Raw genomic sequence first — 9,720 nt, 5'->3', positions numbered from 1 at the left:
CCTCCTGAGGTTTCCCTTGATTTGGGATTTGATTAGGGAATCCTTGAGGACTAGCAGTTTGTCCATTCCTCCAACTAAAGTTTGGATGATTTCTCCCACTAGGATTGTATGTATTGGAGATGGGCCCATTGAAAGGCCTTTGGTAATTATTCACAGTATTAGATTGCCCATTCAGTACCTCTTGAAAAGCAGGTATTGTTGGGCAATTTTAAGTTGTGTGAATGTTGTAAAGACAAATCCCGCAAACAGTTTCCTTAGCCTTATCCTTCTTTAGTTCCATGGCCTTGAATTTCCTTATGAGATTAGCCACTTTAGCATTGATATCATCATCCTCTTTCAAAAGGTATATTCTGCCCCTATCCTTTGATTGAGCAAGCCTAGAGGTGGTGCTCGATTTTGGGGAGACGTCCCATGATTGTGCGTTTTCGGCAAGTCTGTCCAAATAATCCTACACATCATCGATGTTTTTGTTCATGAATTCCCCATTGCATATTGTCTCCACCAATTAGTGCATGGAGGATGTCAGTCCATCATAGAAAAAGTGTGTAATGTGCCACGTTTCAAAACTGTGTTGTGGGCATGAACTAACAAGATCCTCGAACCGCTCCCAACATTAGAAGAATGTTTCATCTTCCTTTTGGGCAAAGTTCATGATTGACTTTTTGAGGGTGTTCATTTTATGGTATGAAAAAAATCTTCTTTATGAACTCTCTTGTCATATCATTCCATCTGCCAATAGATCGAGGACGTAGTGAATGCAACCATGTCTTAGCTTTCTCTTTCAAAGAAAAGGGAAAGAGTTTCATCCTGACCGTGTCCTCAGACACGTTCAAAAAATATAAAGTAGTTATATTCTCATCAAACTCTTTCATGTGTAAATATAAATTTTCATATTCAAGTCCATGGAATTTGGAAGGAGTTGGATCACCCTTGGCTTGATATCCATATATCTGTGTTTTCGGGAAAAAAAAACATGCATGAAGGTGTGCTTACCCCCACTAGTTGTAAATAATCTCTTAAAGTACAAGGCGGGGGTGCTTGATGCACCTCATTCTCATTCTGAATTTCCTCAACCCTAGGTTAAGGTGGATCTGGAGGTTAATTGGCCAGTTGATTGGCAGCCATAACTTCAGTTAACTCTTTTCTAATCTTGTGATGGATAGATAACCCCTCAACCAATCCTCCTTCACTCAAGAGGCGTCGAGTGTTATCACAGACCCACTTAAGAATGAAACACTCTCAGCCCTCAATTTCAAAATCTATCCTAAACCTAAAAAGAAAAGGGAAATAGAAATCTAAAAATAGAAAGGGAGAGAATTAGAAAGAAGTTACCGAAATAGTAGTTTCTATATCGGGATCCTACAAAAGAAAAAGGAAAGTGAATTAGTTTCTAAAAAAGAAATAAGAAAGTTTCTAAAATAGAAATAGAGAGATGAGTCAATTTATAAAACAAAAATGGAAAGTTTCTAAGAAAGTAACCTAGTTTCTAAAAGCGAAAAAGGAAAGTTCAAAAAAAAAAATTAGGAAAGTTCTAAACCTAGAATTAGAAAGTAAGTTAGTTTCTAAAAATAATTCAGAAAAAACCCTACCCTAAAAATAGAAAGTAAACAAACACTAATCTTAACCTAATTCTAAAACTAGTTAATCTTAGAAAAACACAACCGTTAGTCCCCGGCAATGGCGCCAAAAACTTGTTCACAACCCCAAGTGTAGGGTCGCGACGTAGTAATAATCTCGGTGAGACTGAGGTCGAATCCATAGGGACTAATCTCGTGAGTATTCTAAAAGCAATTAGAAGTAGAACTAGAAGAAGATGTAAATCTAAATTAGAAATAAAACGAAGTAATTGTGAAAGATTTAATAAGAAACTTAAGAAATTCAAAGGTGGGAACTAAGGTTTCTAAGGATCCACTTATAGCAATCAGGGAGATCTATTACTTGATCAAGGACACAACTGGAATCAGAGTTATATCTTATCCAGTTGGAAGATATCTCAGTAAAACCAAATCTGAACTTTCTTTGACCTAATTCTCAACGAATGAGAATTATGAAGATTATAAGGGATTCCATCACCTAGCCATGCCTAGTAGACTATGGCAAACAATAAGATATATCTATCCCACAATCAAACATAAGAGAATTATGAAGATTAGAAGGGATTCCGTCATCTAACCACGCCCAAGGGACAATGGTGAACAATAGATTTCCTAATTTCACAATCTCAAATTATGAAAAGGACATTATCAAAGCTATTGCAGATCTATTGTAATTTGAGTCACAACAAACCATTAAAAACTGAAGGTATTCCTTAAATATCAAACTAGAATAAAAGAGAATTCAACATAAACATGAATCAAAGTAATAGAAAACAACCCATCATGCTACAAGCTTCACCTCTTAGCCTTAGCTAAGAGGTTTAGCCAATCATAGAATGATTACATTTTAAAACCCTAGAAGATAACAAGAAAAACTAAGGAAGAAAGAAGAAAAATGCTTGGTAACGGCTCTCCACCCTTATGCTTCACTTCTCCAAACCCTCAATAGATCCCTAAGAGTGCCCTTAGAACTCCTATTTATAGTTGAGCAACACCTCCTTTCGCACCGACTTGGAAAAATCTGGACACTGCCTCAAATTTACTCACTCCACGTAACTCTGCGTAAATTCACGTAAATCATTCAATGTCATCAAATGTGCTTTTTCTACGTGCTTTTTCACACTATTGTAGCTTCATCCGGACTCTATAACCTTCTATGTCATCAAACCTACCTTCGATGTCATCGAACGTTGTTCGAGGAATCGATAACGCGTCCAAAACAGTCCAGAGAGTTAATTCAATTTCTTCAATAAATTCGATGTCATTGAAAGGCCTTCGATGTCCTCAAGCAGGTCTTCGATATCATCAAGGAAGCGTTTGACTAATCGAAGATGGTGCCTAATATGTCCAGCAGTTTTGCCAAAAATCCTCAGAAAATTCAATGTCCTTGAACTGTCATCGATGTCATCAAACAAGGCTTCGAGTCATCAAACATGTCCTCGAGTCATCAAAAGTGTCTTCAATTTATCCAGTGACCAACTTGATTTTCTTTCATAAATTCGATGTCATTGACCCGTGTTCGATGTCATCAAATGGTAACTTCGATGTCATCGAATGGTGATCGATGACACAGTCAATGTGACTTCTACACTTGTTCTTTTGACATCTTTCCTTCTCCACTTGGTTTCCTTGAATCTTGGGACCTTGAAATCTTCAATCTTTATCTCCTAAGATCCATTCTTTGCCTTGGTGGTCTTTGAGCGTTAAATCCATGCTTTTAGCACCTTTTCCAATCCAAGCTCTTAAATTTACCTTGCAACACAAACATGAGTAAAATAGGGCATTAAGCAGTATCACGTACAAAAAACCAAGATATAAATGGGGTTCAATATGCAATATTTGACCGTCAACGGCGACCCTAGACTTGGGGTTGTGAACAAATGTCTTCCATGATCAACCTGCAACATAGGAAGAATTGTCCCTACAAAAGATAATGGGTTGTTTTGGTGGGTTGATTCATCTCCCCCTTTTTGTAAGTATTTGACAAAGGGTTAGTCTATAATATATAGATGAATAAAAAAAATGGATGTTCCAATTAGGTAAGACAAAGATATGCAAATATGAGGATGTTGTGTATAGCAGTGAAGAGACTTAGGAACTATAATCATAATATAACTAAACCGTGATAAAAAAGTATCATTAGATTAATGTAAAGCCTAAGTAGTCAACAAAATGTTAGGCTTAAATGTCAGTTTAACTCTGAAACACTGAGTTTAGTGTAATTAGGGCATGAACAGCATCACCCAATTCCAAAAAGTGTTGGGGTTGGCATTAAAGAAATTTGTTCAAAAAGTAATGACCATATCATATCAACAAATAGCAAGAAACTAAGAAGAGCCAATTGGCCTAGTTGCCACATAATCATCCTAACTGCAGGACAGGTGAGCCGCAATCCGTCACATAATCCATTATAGGGAGTAAATGGCCTCTCCCATGGTCTGAACCATCCTCTCTAGCCAAGACTGGTGCTCAATAATCTGCACCTGCTGCTCTCTAATGGTGGATAGAATGTCATCTGAAGAACCCATAGGATCAGGAGGTGGGGATTGTGGGGCAGCAACGCCTTCAGCTGGGTCAGGAGCATCTTCCCGAGGTTCTTCATCTTCAGCTTGTTCCCACGACCCATGCCCAGAGGAAGTTTCATCTTCCTAAGACTGTTAGTTGTGAATTTAGGTGCGGTAAGCATTTCACCCTTGTCCCCTTTCATGCCAAACCGGTTGGCTAGACAACAAAGCAACTGACCAAATGGTACTCCAGTGGTATTGGACTCAAAAGCAGAGACAATCTGATGAAAAATCATGGTTGGAAGGAACATGGGCTCCCCCTTCCCAAGTTTATAGAGAATCTCAATCATAATTAGGGTGAGCTCAATGTAAATGCCTGAACAGGTATAAACATTGAAAATAAAGAGGAGGTGAAGAATTTGATAGTCATTTGACATCTCTGAAGCCCTAAGAGCATTGCTTTTGCTCCATTCGATCTTCATTTTCCAAGGGCTCGCCGGACTACTTGACACAACAGTTCACGTGATTGACAAGTATGCATGAATGAGTGCACTAACAAGACACTATACGTATTCTCCCGTAACAAACTCTGAATTTCAACACAATGAAAGGTTTTCAAACACAAAGTTGACTTGTTTACTTACCTACAAGCGAGTGAGCCCCATTAAGAATAGTTGGTGAAGATCTTCCAGGTTGTTGGAGAGCCTTCAGCTCCCTTGTATAGCAATCGCAAGATTGATGTCCAATGTTGATGCTGAGGTTGATTGGTCAAGGGTTTTGGGAAAATCCTATCTAATTAATGATTGTTCTTTAAGATATAGAAGGAATCCCCAAGGAAAAAGTATTCAATGTATTCAGCATATAGATTTACCATTACAGAGGTTGCTGAACCGTTATAAATGCTGGAGTTCATTGTTCAATCAAAGCTTTGAATGTTTGTCAATGATTGCCTTTAAGACATGGATTGAATGATGAACTCCTATGAGGAAAGAGGGCCTCAGAGGAAGGTTATTTACTCTCACAATAACTCTCTCAAAGCTCTCTTTAATACTCACTTAAAAACCCAGGAAGCAACCCTGAAAGCTTTATAAAATAAAATCTCAACGGTCAAAAAACAGGCAGAAAACTATTAGGTTCGATGTCATCGAAGAGTCTTCGATGTCATTGAAGTTACCTTCGATGTCATCGAACCTTCTTTGATTACATTGAACCATGCAACAAGATATTCAAATAATTGTTAGATAATTTTTGTTCGATGTAATCAAGAGTCCTTCGTTGTCATCAAAGGATGACTCGATGCCATTGAAATTTTCTGTAAAAATAACCTGAGGTTGCTGGATAGATTGGATCCATTTACGACGACATTGAACAAACCTTCAATGTCATCGAAGAGGTCCTTCGATGTCATCGAAGGGTGACTTGATGTCATCGAAGCAGTCAAGATATATTACATTTACTTGTTGGACTGACTATGCACTTTCACGATGTCATCGAAGATACCCTGATTTACCTTGAAAACTCACTGGATACTATGTGTTGATTTACGATGTCATCGAACCTCAGTTCAATGTCATCGAGCATATGTGATTTTCCTTGAAGACTTGTTGGAGTAATATGATCTTTTACGTTGTCATCAAACTATTAGTTTCATGTCATTGAGATTGTCCAGAATATATGAGTTTGGTTGCTGGACTATTGAGGCTCATTCTTGATGTTATCGAGCTGTCTTTGATGATATCGAAGACAGTTCGATGTCACTTCGATGATATCGAATGTAGCTATTTTTTGGATTGATCTTTTAACTCCATTAGCTACCAAATTAAGCCTTTAACATACTTAACAAGGGTTATACCTAGATGTTTTTGGTCAAGTATGGTCTATGTTTCGGATGTTTTTAGTGTAAGGTTTGGCTAGGTTTGTGAAGCTTAGTTTATCTTAGCTTTGCACTTGACGCTTCTAACTTGTCGAGTCTTTAGTCTTGTATCTTTATTGGGGCTCACTTGACTCTAATACTCGGACTTCACGTTAATTGACAAACAAGAGCACTTTCAAATGTGTCTGAAATTTCTCGAGCAAGCTTGTACAAGTTCAAGCAAGGTCCTTGTTAGTTTCAACTCAAATCAAACTCGGTATACCCCTCTTTAGGATACATTAAATTGCATAAGGACACCCAAGGTTGAAACGCTATAAATGCCTAAAGCTGCGCCAACCGATCACAAATGTACCTGAAATTTCCCATGTAAGCATGTACAAGTTCAGGGAGGGTCCTTGTTCATTTTGAGCCTAATCAGACTTAGTAAACTGCACTTCATGAGACTTCAGGTTGCATAAGGACACCCAAGCCTGTAACGCTAGAAATGCCTAAAGGTGCAGCAACCGATCATGAATGTGTCTGAAATTTTTCGGGCAAGCCTGTACAGGATAAGAGAGGGTCCTTGTCCGTTTCTAGCCAAATCGGACTCAGTAAACAGCAATTCATGAGTCTTTAGGGGGCATTAGAATGCCCAAGGCCGAAACGTCAGAAATGCCTAAAGGTGTACCAAATGATCACGAATGTTCCAAAAATTTCTCGAGCTTGCCTTTACAAGTTAGGGAGAGTCCTTATCTATTTTGACTCGAATCAAACTCGGTATACCACTCTTAAATTGACATCATGTTGCATTAGGACAACCGAGCGTGAAAAACTGGAAATGCCTAAAGGTGGGGCAACCGATCAAGAATGTGTCCAAAATTTCTCAGACAAGCATGTACAAGTTTAGGGAGGGTCCTCATCAATTGTGACTCGACATCAGGTTGCATTAAGACACCCAAGGCTAAAATGCCAGAAATGCCTAAAGGTGCAGCAATTGATCATGAATGTGTACAAAATTTCTCAGGCAAGCCTATACAGTATCAGAGTGTCCCTGTTGTTTCAAGACATATCAAACTCAGTAAAAATCACATCAAGAGACTTTAGGTGGCATTGAAATGTCCGAGGCCGAAATGCCTAAAGGTGATCACGAATATGCCCGAAATTTCTTGAGCATGCCTGTATAAGTTTAGGGAGGGTCCCCTTCTATTTTGAGTTGAATTAGACTCAATAAACCACAATTCAAGGGATATTAGGTTGCATCTGGACACTCAATGCCGATATGTTGGAAACGCCTTAGGTGTGCCAACCGACCACGAATGTGCCTGAAATTTTTGAAAAAGCCTGTATAAGTTTAGGGAGGGTCCTCATCATTTTCGACTCAAATTAGACTTGGAATACCCCTCTTTAGGAGACATCAGGCTGCATTGGACACCTAAGGCTGAAACGCCAAAAAAGCCTAAAGGTGCGCCAACCAATTGCGAATATTCCCGAAATTTCTCGGGCAAGCTTGCACATGTTCAAGGAGGGTGCCTGTCTGTTTCGAGCAGAATCGGACTCAATAAATCGAACTTTAGGAGACTTTAGGTGACATCGCAATGCCCAAGGCTGAAACGCCTTAAACTCCTGAAGGTTTGACAACCAATCATGAATGTGCCCGAAATTTCTCGAGTAAGCCCATATAAGTTTAAGGAGGGTCCCTACATTTCGAGCCGAATCAGACTCAATAAATTGTACTTCAGGATACTTCAGGAGGCATTGGAATGCCCAAGGCCGAAACACCGGAAGTGCCTAAAGGCACAGTCAACAATTTTGAATGTGTACAAAATTTCTCTAACAAGCATGTAAAGGAATAATGAGGTTGTACATTTGTTTCCACCTGAGTCGGACTCGGTAAACCCCACACCAGGAGACATCAGGTTACCCCTAGATGAGAGAGGCCAAAATGTTGTGACTGTGAAGGGTCGCCCTAAACAATCCCGAACGAGTCGAAAATTCCTCCGGCAAGCCTGTACAGGTGCAAAGAGGCTCAACTTCCATTTCAGAGACATTAGGTCACCCTGGGTCAGCCAATTAGTCTGAAATTTCTTCACATCATTTTGACCCACTTTGCCTCACTTCACCGATGTTCAGCTAAGCAAAAGGCGATTCAAATATAGAATACCAAGGGGGATCCGCATCCATTTCGACTTGAATCAGACTCAGTAAACCCTAATATAGGAGACTTCAGGAAGCATCAGGACACTAAAGGACAAAATGCTGGAACTGGGAAAAGGATGTGCCAAATAATCCCGAACAAATCCAAAATTTCTCTAGGTAGCTTGTACGGGTGCAGGGATGCTCCACGTCCGTTTCATGCCAAATTGGACTTAGTAAACCCTACTTCATGAAACTTCAGGAACCATTAGGACGCTAAAGGTCGAACTGCCAGAACTGGGAAAGGACGTGACAGACTATCCCAAACGAGTCGGAAATATCTCTAGGTAGCCTGTACGGGTGCAAGGGTGCTCCAAGTCCATTTTGAGCCCAATCAGACTTAGTAAACCCCACTTCAGGAGATTTCATGAAGCATTATTAAGCTAAAGGCAAAAATGTCGAAATTGGGAAAGGACATGCCAAACTATACTAAATAAGTCCAAAAATACTCTAGGTAGCCTTTGCAGGTTTAGGGGTGCATCATGTCTGTTTCGAGCCAATCGGACTCAGTAAACCCCACTTCAGGAGAGTTCAAGAAGCATCAAGATGTTAAAGGCCAGAATGCCGAAAAGGGGAAAGGATGGACCAAACGATCCCGAGCAAGTCCAAAATTTTCCAAAGTAGGCTATGCTAGTGCAAGGGGCTCCACGTCCATTTCTAGTCCAATCGAAGTCAGTAAACCCCACTTAATGAGACTTCCGGAAGCATGAGGAGGCTAAAGGCTAAAACACTAAAATCAGGAAAGGACATGCCAAACGATCCCAACGAGTCCAAAATTTCTCTAGGTAGCTTGTACGGGTGTAAGGGTGCTCCACGTCTATTTCGAGCCAATTGGGCTCAATAAACCCCACTTCAAGAGACTTCAAGACAATAAAGACCGAAACACTGAAACTAGGAAAGGATCCACTAAAAGATCCCTGAATGAATCTAAAATTACTCTAGGTAGCCTATACGGGTATGGTAGTGCTCCACGTCTGTTTTGAGCCCAATCGGACTTATTAAAACCCAGTTTAAAAGACTAAAGGAAGCATCAGGACGCTAAAGGCAGAAACCCCGTAATCAGAAAAGGATATGTCAAACGATCCCGCACAAGTCCAAAATTACTCTAGCCAGCTTGAACGGGTGCAAGAGTTCTCCACGTCTGTTTCGAGCCCAATTGGACCCAGTAAACCTTTAGGAGACTTTAGGAAGCATCATCAAGTTAAAAGCTGAAATGCAGGAACCAGAAAAGGATGCGCCAAACGATCTCGAATGGCCTATACGGGTGCAAGGGTACACCATGTCCGTTTCGAGCCAAATCGGACTCAGGAAACCCCATTTCAAGAGACTTCAAGAAGCATCAGGACACTGAAGGTTGAAACCCTGGAACCGGGAAAGGACCTGCCAAAAGATCCCAACGAGTTTGAAATTTCTCCTGGTAGTTTGTACGGGTGCAAGGGTGCTCCACGTTCTTTTTGAACGCAATCGGACTCATTAAACCCTATTTCTGGTGACTTTAGGAAGCGTTAGGACTCTAAAGACCGAAACACCGTAACCGTGAAAGGATGCGCCAAACGATCCCGAGCGAGTATAATTT

At 40.2% G+C, this 9,720-nt stretch overlaps 1 non-coding gene across 1 annotated transcript; it reads left to right on the top strand.

The window, feature by feature from the left end:
- The first annotated feature begins 563 nt into the window (after window positions 1–563).
- Window positions 564–670, top strand: LOC131235868 (small nucleolar RNA R71). Its single transcript, XR_009166385.1, has one exon. It is a non-coding gene; the product is annotated as a small nucleolar RNA R71 (small nucleolar RNA).
- Window positions 671–9,720: the final 9,050 nt, after the last annotated feature.

Source organism: Magnolia sinica, chromosome 19, assembly GCF_029962835.1.
Source record: "Magnolia sinica isolate HGM2019 chromosome 19, MsV1, whole genome shotgun sequence".
Taxonomy (NCBI): domain Eukaryota; kingdom Viridiplantae; phylum Streptophyta; class Magnoliopsida; order Magnoliales; family Magnoliaceae; genus Magnolia; species Magnolia sinica.
Note: the sequence above shows the minus strand (reverse complement) of the source record. Positions and strands in the feature narration are given on the sequence as shown.